An 18,171-nucleotide genomic window follows, 5' to 3' on the forward strand; every position below is an offset into this window, starting at 1 on the left:
TAAAATCAACCTGTACCAGAATGATGGCAGGAAGAAAGCATGGAGAAGGCTTGGAACGGCTCATGATCCAAAGCACACCACATCCTCTGTAAAACATGGTGGAGGCAGTGCGATGGCATGGGCATGCATGGCTGCCAAAAGCACAGGGTTACTAGCAGGGGCGTAACTAGGAAAGACTGGGCCCCATAGCAAACTCTTGACCGGGGCCCCCCCGGGTTCCACAAGCAGCCCCCATTATAAATATCGCCCCCTGTAGAATGTGCCATACAGCCCCCCTGTAGACAGTGCTATACAGCCCCACCTATAGACAGTGTCACATCCCATTTGTAGATAGCGCCCTCACCTCCCCTTGTAGATAGTGCCATACAGCCCCCCTGTAGATATCGCCATAAAGCCCCCACTGTATATAGCGCTATACAACTCCCACTGTATATAGTGCCACACAGCCCCCCTCCCTTGTATATAGTGCCACACAGCCCCCCTTAGCAGAAAGTGCAGCACAGCCCCCCTTAGTAGAAAGTGCCACACACAGACCCCTGTAGATTGCGCCACACTCAGCCCCCTGTAGATAGAGCCACAGCCCTCCCCCTTGTAAATAGTGTCATACAGCTCCTCCTTGTGTATAGTGCCTCACAGCTCCCCCTTGTGTATAGTGCCACACAGCTCCCCCTTGTGTAAAGTGCCACACAGCTCCCCCTTGTGTATAGTGCCACACATCCCCCCTTTGTGTATAGTGGCTGTGTAGAAAAATGGTTGCAATTCCTAAATGTTTCACAGGTTTTTTTTGTTCAACCCCTTGAATTTAACCTGAAAGTCTACACTTCAATTGCATTTCAGTTGTTTCATTTCAAATCCAATGTGGTGGCATGCAGAGCCAAAATAATGAAGACTGTGTCACTGTCTAAATAATTATGGACCTAACTGTAGGAGCTGATATCTTTTTGTTCTAGGAAATTATCTAAGCCTTTTTTTAAAGCCATCTACTGTCACTGCTGTGACCAGCTCCTGCGGTAAACTATTCCACAGAATCACAGTTCTCACAGTAAAGAAGGCTTGTCGCCTCTGTAGATTGAACCTTTTTTTCTCGACGGAGGGAGTGTCCCTTTGTTTTTTTCAGGGGTTTTACATGGAACAGGATTTCACCATATTTTTTGTAAGTGCCATTCATATATTTATACAAATTAATCATGTCCCCCCATTAGTCGTCTCTTTTCTAGGCTAAATAGGTATAATTATTTTAATCTTTCCTCATGACTAAGATCCTCCATGCCCCTTATTGGTTTAGTTGCTCTTCTTTGTATTTTTTCCAACTCCAGGACATCCTTTCTATGATTTGGAGCCCAGTACTGAATTGCATATTCTAGATAAGGCCACACTAATGCTTTGTACAGTGGTAATATTATATACCTGTCCCGAGAGTGCATGCCTCTTTAATACATGAGCATATTTTGCTGGCCTTAGAAGCAGCTGATTGACATTGCATGCTGTTATTTAGTTTATGATCTACAAATACACCCAGATCCTTCTCAACAAGTGACTCTCCCATTATAGCTCCCTCTTAGACATATGATGCATGCAGGTTGTTGGTACCCAGATGCATAACTTGACAAACTTCTAACATGTCATAGTGACATGTCAGAAGTTTGGATTGGTGGGGGTTTGAGCACTGAGACCCCCACCAATCGCTAGAATAAAGCAGCTGAAGTGCTCGTGTGAGCGCTTAGCCGCTTCGTGTCTGTTCGGCTATTTCCGGAAATAAATGTATCTGTGTATGGACTCAATAGAAAGTCTATGAGCCCGTACTCCGATACATCGGCTTTCCGGAAAAAGCCGAACAGACACGAAGCAGCTGAGCACTCACACGAGCACTTCAGCTGCTTCGTTCTATAGATTGGCGGGGGTCTCAGTGCTCAGACCCCCACCAATCCAAACTTCTGACATGTCTCTATGACATGTCAGAAGTTTGTCAAACGTTTAGCTACATTTTAACATTTATCTACATTAAACCTCATTTGTCAAGTGGATGCCTAAACACTTAGTGTGTCCAAATTGGTTTGAAATTTATGAACATCTTCCATAGACTGAACAATACTACATAGCTTGGTGTCACCTGCAAAAATAGAAATAGTGCTATTAATCCCATCCTCTATATCATTAATAAATAAGTTGAATAATAGCGGTCCCAGCACAGAACCCTGGGGTACAGCACGTATAACCGGGGACCATTCAGCGTAGGAATCATTGACCACAACTCTCTGGATATGGTCCTTGAGCCAATTTTCAATCTAACTACAAACTATACTTTCTAAACCTATAGTCCGTAATTTGCCCATTATACTATGAGGGATATCCACAGCGGCCCCTCCGTCTAGGCTTCTACTCACCTTTTCATAAAAACAAATTAGGTTGGCTTGACAACTTCTGTCCTTCGTAAAACCGTGCTGGCTGTCACATACTATATTTTGTCACATATTCCTGTATATAGTCCCTCAATGGCCAATCTAACATTTTTCCCACGATGGATGTTAAGCTTACTGGTCTATAATTACCCGGGGAAGACCTAGAGCCCTTTTAGAAAATAGGCACCACATTTGCCATGTGCCAGTCCCATGGCACTATAACAGTCACTAGAGTATCTCTGAATATTATGAAGAGTGGGACACAAATAACTGAACTATGTTCTTTAAGAACTCTAAGGTGTAACCCATTTGGACCCGGAGCCTTGTGCACATTTATTTTATTTTACTTAACTTGAACCATATCTACATTCAGCCAATTCTGTATATCAACTGATATATTAACAGCAGTGGCAGCGGCTACATCAGCTGATTTTTCTTCTGTTGTATATACCGAGCTAAAGAACCCATTTAGTAACTCTGCCTTCTCCGCCCTTTACTACTATTTAGGGGTCCTACATGTTCAGACCCTGGCTTTTTTTAATTTATATTCTTGAAGAATTTTTGGGATTTATTTTGCTATCCTTGGCCGTCTGCCTTTCATTTTGTATTTTTGCTGATTTTACAACTTTTTTGAAGATTTTATTAAGCTCTTTGTAATTTACAAAGGCTAGAGCTGTACCCTCAGATTTCTATTTTTAAAATGCCGCTTTTTTGTCATAAGCCATGTGGGGTTTAATTTTAGTCGTTTATACTTGTTACCTATAGGAATATATTTTGCACTATATTTATACAAAGTAGATTTTAATTTATCATTTGTACCATTATTTGACATTAGTTCTTCCCAGTCTATGTTCTGAATGGCAGCCCTCATCCTGGGGAAATTGGCCTTCTTAAAATTAAGTGTTTTTGCCCTCCCAGCCTGTGTTTGTTTCTTATATATTGTGATCACTGTTAACGAGGTTTTCACGAACATTGACATTCCCAATAAGCGCTGCATTATTAGAAATCACCAGATCCAACAGAGCTTCACCTCTAGTTGGGTCTTCCACAAACTGGCCCATAAAATTTTCCTGCAACAGGTTGAGGAAATGTCTCCCCTTAGCAGTTGTAGCCAAACCATGACCCCAATTAATATCTGGGTAATTAAAATCCCCATTATCACTACAGTACCAGCCTGTGCAGCCCGTTCCATCTGTTTAAATAGCTGATCATCCATCTCCACAGTTATATTGGGGGGTCTATTTCAACCTCCTCACAATCTTCACTCACTAATGCCCCTTTCACACTCGCCTTCATATCACTTCGCACATACAGACATACACCACCGCCTTTCCTATTTGCCCTGTTTTTTCGAAACAATGTAAAACCCTGTAGATTTACAGCCCAGTCGTGTGAAGAGTCTAGCCATGTTTCAGCAACACCAACTATATTTATATGTTCCTCCATTACCAATGCATCCAGCTCCCCAATTTTGCTTGCCAGACTTCTGTCATTTGTGAACATACACTTTAACTTATATTTCAAATTGTCACGTTCGGTATCAGAAATGTGATTATTTAACATTATTTGGGCATTTTTATTTTCTATGCTGTTTTGTAACAAAAGGATCTCCTTATCCTGTTCCGTTGTCCTCTCCCAACAGTCTATTTCTCCCCCCACCAATATGGGCTGACTCCTCTCTGACCTAACTACCCCTTTATTTTCTACATTGACCTGCCTCCTCAGCCCTAGTTTAAATACTCTGCCACCCCAGCTAGAATTCTCTCCCCCAGCACAGCGGACCCCCTTCATTTAGGTGCAAATCATCTGCACAATACCGTTTGTACCCCAATCAAATGTCAGCTCAGTGCTCTAGGAACCTAAAGCCTTCTCCTCTACACAAAGAGTTAAGCCATGCATTTAACTCCCTGAGCTCCCACTGCCTTTCCTGTGATGCGCATGGCACAGGTAGTATTCCTGAGAATACTACCTTGGAGGTCCTTCCCTTCAGCTTGTGGCCTCGTTCTTTAAAATTAATCTTACGGCTCCTCCACCTACCATGTATTCTGTTGTTGGTACCCACATGGACCACGATCATCACCAGCCCCTCCCAGTAATTTATCCAGCTGTTCCACTACATGCCGAACCCTGCCACCAGGGAGACAGCAAACCATTTGGTTGAGGCGGTCATGGCGAAAAATTATTCTATCCGTCTTCCTGATTATAGAATCCCCTACAACCACCAATTTTCTTGCTTTACCTGCATTACCATCCTGCCGACTACTAGCTGGGCTGTTCTGCCGGCTGTTAGGGAGATCAGTATCCACTAAGGCTGCCGTTTCTGAGACTGACACCCTCGCATCATCACCCAACTTGGCAATTTTTTTTCGCAATAACAGAAACAGGATTGGCCTCCTTTTCTTGGACCCCTTTCTTCTGCCCCTAACTACACTAAAAGATTAGAATTCACTGAAGTAATTAATGAGTAAAATTTTTGATTTTTATTAGCTAACTCTCTAAAAACAGGGGTACAGTCACCACTGTGAAAAAAGCCCCACCGTGTTTGTTTAAAATCGTATTAAATTGTAAATAACAATCTCCAGTTCATTTGTGAACCCTGCTCTGATTGTACTTGAAAGATATAGATTGGATCAGCGTTTAACATTGGTGTATCAGTGGATGGCAACCTGCAAAACACTGGAGCCTGCTGTTACCGCTCCTAAATCCTCCAGTGCTGGGGTTACCCTCCCATCTAGGGGACGGAGCTAACGATACTTGCATGGGAATAAAGATTACTGTCCAACTCAAAAACAGCAACCTGGCAGCCATACGTCTAATAGACACTCTGTTAACACATTAGTGTAGATGAACAGGCATAGTATTTTAGTACATGAGCGGTATTTAGAATATAATCATACATAAATAAACGAACAGATATATCAAACATCTAAGAATAGGCTAAGATGATTTTGAACATGATGGAAGCAAAGATTATTTTTCTGCTTCTAATGGCACTCTCAGATAAAGCAGGTATAGTTTGTCTGCTCATTTAAACCCACTGGCTGTGTACATGCCAGTCTGTAAATCCACTGTGCCTCCTTCCTAAGAATAAGATTGTCCCAATCTCCTCCACGTTTTGGAGGTCGCACCAGTTCAATCGCCTGAAATCTCAAGCATTCTGCTCTACCATGGTGTTTAGCATGTACATGCCTGGATATAGGGGTGTCTCTCATATTTGTCACATCTCCTACATGTTCCCTAATTCGACGCCGAAATTGTCGAATCGTTTTACCCACATAGTTTAGTGGGCATGGACATGTGATGAGGTATACCACTCCTGCTGTTTTACAATTCACAAAATCTCGTATGTCATACTCTATTCCGGTGGTAACACATTTGAATTTTCTCCCATTCTGGATAAAATTACAAGATCTGCAACTACCGCATTTATATGTGCCTGGAACCTTCCTATCCAGCCATGTTCCTTCGTGTGGTATAGGATCAAAGCAACTTTGCATTACCCTGTCCCTAATGTTTTTACCCCTACGATAATACTAGTGAAAATTGTGTCCCAAAAATATATATTTTTTAAAGTTATGAGTTTTTTTTCTAAATATGCAAATGAGGCTATACTAGACACGTGTGTATCAACACCAGCGATTCTCCTGAGGTGAAGCTACGTCACACCCTCTTACACTGTCCTATCAGCATGAAGCTGCTTCACACAGTGTGAGAGACTGAGGCTGGAGGGAAGGGGGATCACTTCAAATAGTTATATCTCTGGCTGTGAACCACCTAGAAGAGCAGTTCTGGTGGCATATGAAAGATGAGATTCTAAGCTTTCATATGATGGCTTGCTGGGCTGGGAAGAGGAGAGCTGTATGATACTGATTGGTCAGCATCACACAGAAAACATTACACTGCCCAGAGAGAAAAGAGTCACCTCCCATTTGGCAAGTATAGCCAAATTAGAATTAGAAAAATGCACTCAACTTTGCAAATAATAAACGTTTTTGAAAAAAAATTTACACTGTAGTTATCATCATCAAAGTGACTATTCGATTAGTTAGGAGATGGGCATTAATAAACTGGTGACAGATCATCTTTAAGCTAAACCATCTACTCTATGTATAATACCATCTGGCCTGGTGATTATGATGCCACGTATATCACAAAGGAAGCCCTCTCTCTTTGTCAGCAACGCGATCAGTGCTCAATAACAGCCCCGCTCCTGAGGGTGATTTTGCAGGAAAAGCTGTTCAGTTGCTGTAATGAAGGGCTAACAAAGGGATCACTCTCTATCTATTGATAGCGGTGTATAAGGGTTTTTCCCAATCCCAACCATTACTGCAGGAGTTGAGCTGTCAATCAGAAGCAAGTGTAGACACAACAGCCATTAACCTTGCAATCATCATGACATATATATATCCGTCATGAAGCACCAAATACCCGGCACACATGGCAGATTTATATGTCCTGAAGTAAAACGAGGTTAAAATGTAATTATCTGCTGTATGTACACTACCGTTCAAAAGTTTGGGGTCACCCAGACAATTTTGTGTTTTCCATGAAAACTCACACTTATATTTATCAAATGAGTTGCAAAATGACTAGAAAATATAGTCAAGACATTGACAAGGTTAGAAATAATGATTTTTATTTGAAATAATAATTTTCTCCTTCAAACTTTGCTTTTGTCAAAGAATGCTCCATTAGCAGCAATTACAGCATTGCAGACCTTTGGCATTCTAGCTGTTAATTTGCTGAGGTAATCGGGAGACATTTCACCCCATGCTTCCAGAAGCCCCTCCCACAAGTTGGATTGGCTTGATTGGCACTTCTTGCGTACCATACGGTCAAGCTGCTCCCACAACAGCTCCATGGGGTTGAGATCTGGTGACTGCGCTGGCCACTCCATTACAGATAGAATATCAGCTGCCTGCTTTTTCCCTAAATAGTTCTTGCATAATTTGGAGGTGTGCTTTGGGTCATTGTCCTGTTGTAGGATGAAATTGGCTCCAATCAAGCGCTGTCCACAGGGTATGGCATGGCGTTGCAAAATGAAGTGATAGCCTTCCTTATTCAAAATCCCTTTTACCTTGTACAAATCTCCCACTTTACCAGCACCAAAGCAACCCCAGACCATCACATTACCTCCACCATGCTTGACAGATGGCATCAGGCACTCTTCCAGCATCTTTTCAGTTGTTCTGCGTCTCACAAATGTTCTTCTGTGTGATCCAAACACCTCAAACTTTGATTCGTCTGTCCATAACACTTTTTTCCAATCTTCCTCTGTCCAATGTCTGTGTGCTTTTGCCCATATTAATCTTTTCCTTTTATTAGTCAGTCTCAGATATGGCTTTTTCTTTGCCACTTTGCCCTGAAGGCCAGCAGTCGCCTCTTCACTGTAGACATTGACACTAGCGTTTTGCGGGTACTATTTAATGAAGCTGCCAGTTGAGGACCTGTGAGGCGTCTATTTCTCAAACTAGAGACTCTAATGTACTTGTCTTGTTGCTCAGTTGTACAGCGGGGCCTCCCACTTCTCTTTTTACTCTGGCTAGAGCCTGTTTGTGCTGTCCTCTGAAGGGAGTAGTACACACCGTTGTAGGAAATCTTCAGTTTCTTGGCAATTTCTCGCATGGAATAGCCTTCATTTCTAAGAACAAGAGTAGACTGTCGAGTTTCACATGAAAGCTCTCTTTTTCTAGCCATTTTGAGAGTTTAATCGAACCCACAAATGTAATGCTCCAGATTCTCAACTAGCTCAAAGGAAGGTGAGTTTTATAGTTCCTCTAAACAGCAAAACTGTTTACAGCGGTGCTAACATAATTGCACAAGGGTTTTTAAGTATTTTCTAATCATCCATTAGCCTTCTAACACAGTTAGCAAACACAATGTACCATTAGAACACTGGAGTGATGGTTGCTGGAAATGGGCCTCTATACACCTATGTAGATATTGCATTAAAAACCAGACGTTTGCAGCTAGAATAGTCATTTACCACATTAACAATGTATAGTGTATTTCTGATTAATTTCATGTTATCTTCATTGAAAAAATACTGTGCTTTTCTTTTTCTAACTGACCCTAAACTTTTGAACGGTAGTGTATATATCCTGCCCTTATAGACCTAGTGTTTGTTTAGCTTTGTTTAATGAAATTATAGAGTCCCATTGAGTTGGTTTGGAATTAATCTCTTTTGCCCTAAATGGTAAATTTTAATCATTGATTCCCTTTTTATGGCACTTTTGTGTATGATTTCACAAATAAATTACTATTTGGTTTTTCTGTCCTCACATAATGACTTCTTTAATATGTTCCATGAATGTTTTACAGAATATAAATCAACTGTACACAATGTAGTAGTAACAAAAAGTGATCAAAGTTATGGCAGGCTCCTTGCTCTGCTCAGCTTAGCCACTGTACACCCACAAATGAAATCCTCTATGCTGCTGACCTTGTGCTTTTGAAGCTTCCATTCGTTTTCATGTTTATGTCTTCATGTATTATTGAGATCATTTGCTCATTGAAATTGATGGTGTCAGTGATGTCTGTAAAATTGGACAGCTAGCTTTGAATGTCTTTCTTCTACTCACTACAAAGGCTGTAGTATACAACTGTGGAAGACATTAGACAGACCTAGTAAAGATTGATCTACTAGCTACACTGTAAATGGAACTTGTATGTCTAAAAAGTCTATTTTTATAGATGCCGGCTTGAAAACCTAGCTATAAAAATTAGATGGCTCTTTCAAGCATTAATTTAACAGATGGGTGATATATGCCTTGTTTATTTGGACACTTATCTCCCCTAAATTTCCCTTTCATTTCAGTATCTACTTAAGTGTCCAATGTCTTATTATGAAAAGCATAGAAAAGTCTTCAAAAATACACTATACATTCTATTTTATGACTTTGAAGTTTACAGTTTACATTGTTTATAATTGAGATATGTATTACGGAATGTCTTTCCAAGACTTTTCAACTAGGCACGGTGGCTCAGTGGTTAGCTCTCTTGTCTTGCAGCGCTGGGGTTCTGGGTTCAAATCCAACCAAGGACACATCTGCATGGAGTTTGTATGTTTGTTTGTGTTTGCGTGGGTTTCCTCCAGGTATTTAATTTTTCCCACACCCCAAAAAACATACCAATAGGGAATTTAGATTGTGAGCCCCAAAGGAGACAGTAAAGGAGGACCTCTGTACAGCGCTGTATAAGTAACTGAAATAAATAAAACTAGATGTCCGGTCCCCCGCCAGCACTATAAAAATCTATTAACATCTCATAATCAGTGCGATGGGGGACCGGACTGTATATTAGCGAGTGTACTTACATTCTGCAGTCACTACACTGCTAATACTTTTCGGTCCCCACTTAACTCCTTTAAATCTACTGTTATGAGGATGTAAGGGGAATCACTAGCATAACCAATAATTTGCAATTGTCATTGTTTATTAGTGAGCCTTATAGTTTTGCTTTGCTTGCAAAGCCTCATCTGGACATGCAGAGGGGCTAGGTAGCAAAAGACCAACATCTGGTGACATGAATCTCCATGTTCTTGAGATCTGGCAGTGTCACTTGCTACAGTTCACAAGGTCTAGTGGCACATATAGATATCAGCACTTAAAATTCATGTATTTTACCAAGGAGAATGATTACTGATTTGCCTAGCTGGAGCATGGATTATTATAAAAGTATATATTGCATACAAGTAGATATACCTAAGCCTTTTACAGAACAGCATAGTTTGAAATCTGTAAACAAGGCTATCTTGAAGCATATACCCTTGTGGAAAGGTGGCCATTTCAACCTACTTGCAGAAGGGGAGGGAAATAAAAATGATCATAGTATATGGTGCTACTTCAGTCTCTAGCTTTCTCAACAATTCTATGTAAAGAAGCTATCTTGATAGAGGTTCCACAACTTTTGCCTTATATTATAGATGCACCTGGTTTTGAGGACTACATTTTTATAAATCTGATAAAGAAAAAAGTTTTAAAACAAACATAAACTGAGGCAAAATGTTGAGCTAGGCTTACTTAAACTATTTTACATTTGACAGAAGAGCATAAAAGCGTAGGCACCTTCATCTAGATTTATTGAACAAAATCACTGCATGTCACAATCTGAGGTTCCCAATTTTATCTTGTTGATGCTTTTCACAGCTGTCATTTTTTTTCTTTATGCCTTAGAAAGGACAAAAGTTTTGATCTCTTTCATCTAAGGTGATGATTGAATCTTTAACTTCTATCTCAAGAATTTTGATGTGTTAGATATTTGTAACACCTTATGGTATGACTGTAATAAAACTCTTGTAGGCTTTTATGCATGAATCTTTAATCCCCATGTGCTTGAAAAATGAAAATCATAAAACACCCTCCTGCCTTGTAAGCAGCAATACCCATCAATGTGTATTACGTGAACTGTAACATTTCTATAACAAATATTTGTATTACAAATTAAAGACTCCTTCATGGTCCTTTTTGTAGCATTAAATCTTGCAGTTACTTTTGAGATGACAAAAATATGAATGTATATATCTATATGTTTCACTAAACTGTTGTATTAGATATCCCTTAAGCAAACTGAAAGTTGTCTAAACCTATTGCTACAATATAGAGCTAATTGTAATTACTCTTCCCATTTTACTTTTTTTAAGTTGGGCACACTCCTTACCTATCTGTTGGAAGAGACCAGTTACTAGCACCATCTGTGAATTAAATGCAGAGACACCATAATGCGCAATTATAAAACTAAGATCAACCTCTCTACCCCCAGCTGGATGAAAGACTCCCCTTTACTCGGTCCTGAACAGCACCCATCATGCCAGTCATAGCACCACTAGCAGCACTCCTGTCCTCCGACACAACACCATCAGAGCTGGTCCTGATGTTTTCTACAGTAACAACACTTTCACACCTTCCTGCAAGATGATCCCTGCCCATCCTCTACCAAACTTCATTATTAGCTTCCCCCATACTCACACCTCATCATCCACATCCCCGTAAACACTTTGCCCCAGGAACAGCTTCCTGCAAACTTCCTGAAATGACCGATGGGGTTACAGCACTCTCCACATTATTAACAGGAGTAGCAACATCAATAGTAGTAGCGGTTTTAAGATTAGCAGCATGACATGCAGGAGCCAGGGCCTATCTTGCTGCATTCTTCTCTGCCCTGCCCTCCACACCTTTCCAACCTCTTCTCCTCGCCGTCAGAGGCGAAAATTGAAATGGTGCCCCCTAGATTTTGTTGGACATCCCCCTTACTGTTCCACAGCACTAGCAGCCTCACAAAAAAAATTATACAACCCATCATCTTGCTGCAGATCATACAGTGACTACAGTGCTGATTAGAGGCAGAATAAACATTTACATTAAGTAACTCACCTGTGATGATTTCTCAGATTCTGGTTGTGCTTTTACTCTTTTATTCCCCATCCGGTCAAGACCTCTATGATGACTTCTCCTGGCCGTGAGCCATTTCTCCAGTTTGCCACTCAGATGTCTCAGGTTCTCACTTTTAAAACATTTCTGCAACTATAAACGAAGATAAAATTCTCATGGTGCCACACACTAGACCCCTAAATGTAATAGTACCATACACTGTGTCCCTGATTATAACAGCACCATACACTGTGTCCCTGATTATAATAGCACCATACACTCTGTCACTGATTATAATAGTGCCATACACTGTCCCTGATTATAATAGCACCATACACTGTGCCTGATTATAATAACACCATAGACTGTGTCACTGATTATAATAGCACCACACACTGTGTCACACACACACACACACACACACACACACACACACACATAGAGCCCCCTGTAGACAGGGCGCCACATAGAGACCCCTGTAGACAGGGCTTCACATAGAGCCCCCTGTAGACAGTGCCCCACATACATACTGCCCCCTATAGAGCCTCCTGTAGATACTGCCCCCATAGAGCCCCTGTAGATAGTGCCCCCATAGATAGTGCCCTACATATAGCCCCCTGTAGATAGTGCCCCACATATAGCGCCCACTGTAGATAGTGTTCCACATATAGCTGCCACATATAGCCCCCCTGTAGTTACTTCCCAACATATAACATACCCTGCACCAAAAAGAAGAACCAAGGAGTCTCTAAGTCAAAAATTACATAATCTTTTTATTAGACAATATTACACTGTTTACAAAAAACAAGTTTCTAAAAATGAATCACAAATAAAAGCATGGCCGCCACATGGGTCAATATACATCAGATATGGTCATATATGTAAAGACACATTACAGTATACCTCAAAGACAACAATATAGGTAGTGTGATGTAGATAAAGTGAGGTATACAGGCTACAGGTAATATGTTAAACTGCTTCAGGAAAACGGTAAGAGGGATGAGACTCCCATGTATGAAAAAATGCAATAGAGAACAGGACTAGGAAACAACGTGTTATAATGTCCAAAAAAGGAAAGTTCAAGTGTGTATAAATACCGGGGAGTTGTTCATACATATATAAGAGAGCCCAAATACCATGAACCAGCAAACAATGAACCAAGGAGCACTATCAAAGTACTAACCCATGTAGCTGAGGCTCCAAGAATGGCGGCCGGCCCCAACGCGTTTCGGCTTCCGCCTTCGAAGGCGGAAGCCGAAACGCGTTGGGGCCGGCCGCCATTCTTGGAGCCTCAGCTACATGGGTTAGTACTTTGATAGTGCTCCTTGGTTCATTGTTTGCTGGTTCATGGTATTTGGGCTCTCTTATATATGTATGAACAACTCCCCGGTATTTATACACACTTGAACTTTCCTTTTTTGGACATTATAACACGTTGTTTCCTAGTCCTGTTCTCTATTGCATTTTTTCATACATGGGAGTCTCATCCCTCTTACCGTTTTCCTGAAGCAGTTTAACATATTACCTGTAGCCTGTATACCTCACTTTATCTACATCACACTACCTATATTGTTGTCTTTGAGGTATACTGTAATGTGTCTTTACATATATGACCATATCTGATGTATATTGACCCATGTGGCGGCCATGCTTTTATTTGTGATTCATTTTTAGAAACTTGTTTTTTGTAAACAGTGTAATATTGTCTAATAAAAAGATTATGTAATTTTTGACTTAGAGACTCCTTGGTTCTTCTTTTTGGTGCAATATATTTTGGGAGTACAGTCGTAAGTTATAAGGGATGATATACATAATTTGTGCCAGATGATGCAGCATGTATGCCCTGTATATAGGATTTAATATAACATACCCTGTAGATAGTGTTCCACATATAGCCCTCCATAGATAGTGCTCCACATATAGCTCCCACATATAGCCCCCCCTGTAGATGGTGCTCCACATATAGCCCCCACATATAGCCTCACTTGTAGATAGTGCTCCAAATATAGCCGCCACCCCTGTAGATAGTGCTCTACATATAGCCCCTTACACTTTTTAACAGAAAAAAAAAACGTTATATACTCACCTAAACTTGTTCCCGTGCCGTCCCCTTGCAATGGAGGACTGCTCTCTTCTGAGCAGGTCTGCTGTGGCTGAATGATGCAAGTGGCGCAATGACGTCATCACATCGCTTGCGTCGTTAAAAGGCGCTGAATGGCAGGGCAAGGCATTCTGCCCGGCCAATCAGCGCCTTTCAACTACGCAAGCGGCGCGATGATGTCATCACGCTGCTTGCTTGAAAGGTGCTGATTGGCAGGGTGCCTTGCCCTGTCATTCAATGACACAAGTGGCGACGAACACATAATCGCGCCGCTTACGCCATTCAAAGGCTCTGAATAGTGGGACTCGGAACGTGCCCCGCCATTCAGCGATTATTCATGTAATTGTATCTGCATCCTATAGACGCAGGTACAATTGTGGTGCAGGAGGGGATGGGGGCGGCGGCTCATTTCAGTGGCCTGTGAAAGACAGCAGGCCACCGCCTGAGGCGGGAAGCTCATCTTTCCTCATGGATGGTGCAGCCCTGCTCGCAGCTGTCTCACTTTTATGCACAATATGTTTTGTTATACCCTTTGAACTCAGTGTCCAACTACTTCACCTCATCAGATCCATCCTTTTGGCTCCTGAAAGCCAGAAAAGCATCGTCCGTCTTTAACCACATGGCTGCTTCATTCTTATCGGCCGCCATCACCACTGATTTAACGGATGCAAAAGTCATCTTAGATGGATCCACCGGGTCTGCAGGCTGATTCACACTAGATGGCCTAGCTTGCTCCTGTACAGGCAAATAAACAAGTTTCATGCTTATAAGTGTTTTGCTTACCTCTCTTAACCTTCAGATCTACTACAAGCAATTCAGGCATTTTTTTTACGTCATTTACATTGCGAGTTAATAATGTTATATTGGAATATTTAGGACTTTTACGGATGTGGCAATACTAATTATGTTTATTTTATTATTGTTTACATTATTTTAGGGGAAAAATAGTAAAAAGATTTTTTACATTTTAATATTTTCTTTTTTTTTTAGGGGACTTGAAGAAGCGATCGTTTGATTGCTGGTACAATACACTGAAATACTTATGTGGCAGGGATTAACAGAAGCACAAAGATAGCAGATTTAGGAGCCTTCATTAGGTTCCCAGGTTGCCATGACAACTAGCAAGCACGTCGTGGAGAGGGCCAATGGAGTATTAGAGGGACCCTCCCTCTGTCTAACTGCTTAGATGCCGCAAACACTATTGACAGCAAAATTTAAGCAGTTAAATGGCCGGGTTTGGAGTTATCTGCAATCTTGGCTGTTAGAGATGAGTGTCTCCCCCCTACCGACTAAGACGTATAGTTACGTCAAAAATTGGTTTAAAATGGGGATTCAACCTAAAAGTGTGGAAAGGGTAAAAATAGAGAGTCTCCACAGGACACCAACCAACCTAGGGCTTGTCCTGAGTAGGAGCTTCTCTCTGGAGCTCTTACATGCTGTTCACACTGCTCGATGCTCACAGAGCAAATGTTGAACACAAGTTGTAAATCCAGGCAAACCCTTATAAGGCTGAATTCACCGACAGTTTTTGGTGAATTTTTATGATGTCGTTTTTTAGTCAAAGCCAGGAGTGGATCACAATGGAAGGAAAAGTATAACAAAAAGATTGATACTTCTGGCTTTGACAAAAATAAGGCATCAAAAGTTGCATATGAAACTGCACAGCCTAAGGCTGGTTCCACATATATTGGTATTAAATTATATCATCACCACAACCAGTTAAATAACATGCAGTACAGTTTATGCCTTGTAGTACAATTGTCAAATTGAGATTATGTAGATATTCCCCCCTAGAAGCATTGCTTCGTAATACATTGTCTAATGGACCAAGGAACATACAGAATTGGATGCAAAGGAAGGTACAATATGGCCCTATAGAAGTGTATAAGCATTGTATTACTGCTCTCTCCAACTTGGAGGTTGTAGTATACGTAACTAATACGCTTGTGCGCATGAGCCCTTTAAGTGCAATGCTAGATGCTTTTACATTGGAATGGGACTTGTATTCCACAAATTATTTATACAGGCCAATGCACCAGAGAAACTGTCATCTATCGCCAGCCTAAAAACATAACACAATTGGATATACATGACTTGGAATATCCTATTAATCTAATAATGTTGTTAGAATATAACAAACATTAGAATCCCAAAATAACAGAGATCAGGATTTAGCCTGTAAGATCTAAGATTGTCCAAATGCATCACAGAGTATGTTAGGCTGGATTCACAAATCGTGTATTTGTTGCAGATTTTGGTACAGCTTTTTGAGCCAAATACAGAAGTGGTTTCAAAAGGAATGGAAATATGAAGGAAAAAAACAATTCTCCTTCCTGCTAGATCCATTCTGACTTTGGATTCACACATTGCGTATTTGTTACAGATTATGGTGCAGAATAAATGCAACTTTTTTTCACCGAATCCAGAAGTGGATCCAAGAGGAAAGAGAATTATAAGTTTTTCCTTTATATTTTCGATTTCCTCTGCAACCACTTCTGACTGAAAAATCTGCAACAAATACGCAATGTGTGACTTCAGCCTAAATCTGCTAATTATGTAATATGAATTGATTGGATTATTATTTGACTCGCTGATCAATGTGATTTGAAGTTGACTTATGGAGATGTTTTATTTGTTTGTGTGTGTATTCTTTTACTGCTTTTCACGGGGGTTTGTGAATGTTAGAGATGTGTAAAGGACCTAAATGCTTGGCCCAAGGGACAAATACCTACATTTTGTTTGTCAATTATATGTGTACTGCAAATGTTCGCATAATTATACAGTATATTACTTGTATATAAGCCAATGGAAATATTTGGGGTATTTGGTGCAGATTTTCCATAGATTTCATTGTTTTTTGTTAGTACTTCATTTTCCTTTACTGCAGGGGAAAAGATGACTCATCAGCTGCCTCCCTCAGAAATAATAACTGGATGGGGAAAGCAATCATTGCCCATTAATATTACATTGATAATACAGTCATTAATTGTAATTTACCGTTTCTCTCGCTGACTATGCTACAACTATGGGTATCAATGCAACCACACCACCAGCTGTCAATATGTCAAATATTAAAATTGTGTTGGAGTAAAAACTTTCCTAAATTACATGTCTCTTGGCAATATTGTATACCAGCTGGACTCTTGCAGGAGCCACTACAACTCCCTTAAAATATTATAGTGCTAATCTTATGCTAGCCTAGATGAATTTATTTTTACATTTTATCTTTCCGACTCTGTAAATAGCTTCAAGAAAATACATAGATATTATAAATACATTTGCTTTAATAGCAAAGGTATGAGCACAAAGAGTCAAGCCATGGTAGGGTACATACTGAGGGCAATGATGTGATAAATGTGCATAATTGACTATTACATGGGTATATTGTCTTAGAGAGCTAAAAGTCTCCCCTTGATCTCTTTTCAGCATCAGTCATAGTCACTGAATATTGTTCGAATTCATCAAAAGAAAAACAGAAGCTACTTTTCAATAAAATCCATGAAGCCTGTTTGCTTGCTGATGAAAGGCAAATGATTTGCAATCAACTGATCTCAACATGCCCCCAGGTAAACAGTTTTAGTTTTGCCATAGTAAAATGAAATCCAGAAATACTCGCTAGTAAAGGCAATTGACAAGAAAAAAATATATTTTTAATGTTGCAGAAACCGCCCTAGGGATGATGCAAGTTTGATCGGAAGCCAATTACAAGGAATGCAATCAAGAAAGCAGGAGTTTTACAGATGGCAGATGAAACAAGACTAAATAAAATAAAATTACTTTATATATCTTTAAATTAATGGTGGTACATGAACAATTAACATATATACATGCGGTAAATAATGTCTATACATTTTTGTTGTTGTCAAATAAAAATCATGTGTATAGATAAAAGTGCCCAGTTATTTGGCTGTCTGTGGTACTTAGCAGAACATAAGATAACATAACATTTCATAGCACAACAATTACCTCAATAGTGAGTTTAAATGTGCATGTGAGCGGCGCTGCAATGTAGATAGCAGTAACGTGTTTTTTTTTTTTTTAAACTATCATTTTTGGCCAAGTTATGAGCAATTTTATATTTATGCAAATGAGCCTTTCTAATGGACAACTGGGCGTGTTTTCTCTTATTTCCAACTGGGCGTGTATTGTGTTTGTAATAACTGGGTGTGTTTACTTGTTTTACTAGCTGGGCGTTGTGAATAGAAGTGTATGATGCTGATGAAGGCAGTGCACAGACACACAGCGTGTCCTCGCTTGTCCGACGCGATGAAGTTCCTGTGGGAGGAAGTGACGTCACAGCGTG

The 18,171-nt window shown here is 40.3% G+C and overlaps 1 long non-coding RNA gene across 1 annotated transcript; it reads left to right on the forward strand.

Moving 5' to 3' along the window:
• Window positions 1-14,857: 14,857 nt before the first annotated feature.
• On the forward strand, window positions 14,858-17,629 carry LOC142744558 (uncharacterized). Its single transcript, XR_012881664.1, has 3 exons — window positions 14,858-14,889; window positions 17,295-17,434; window positions 17,531-17,629. It is a non-coding gene; the product is annotated as an uncharacterized LOC142744558 (long non-coding RNA).
• Window positions 17,630-18,171: the final 542 nt, after the last annotated feature.

The sequence above is a fragment of the Rhinoderma darwinii genome, chromosome 1, assembly GCF_050947455.1.
Source record: "Rhinoderma darwinii isolate aRhiDar2 chromosome 1, aRhiDar2.hap1, whole genome shotgun sequence".
Lineage (NCBI taxonomy): Eukaryota > Metazoa > Chordata > Amphibia > Anura > Rhinodermatidae > Rhinoderma > Rhinoderma darwinii.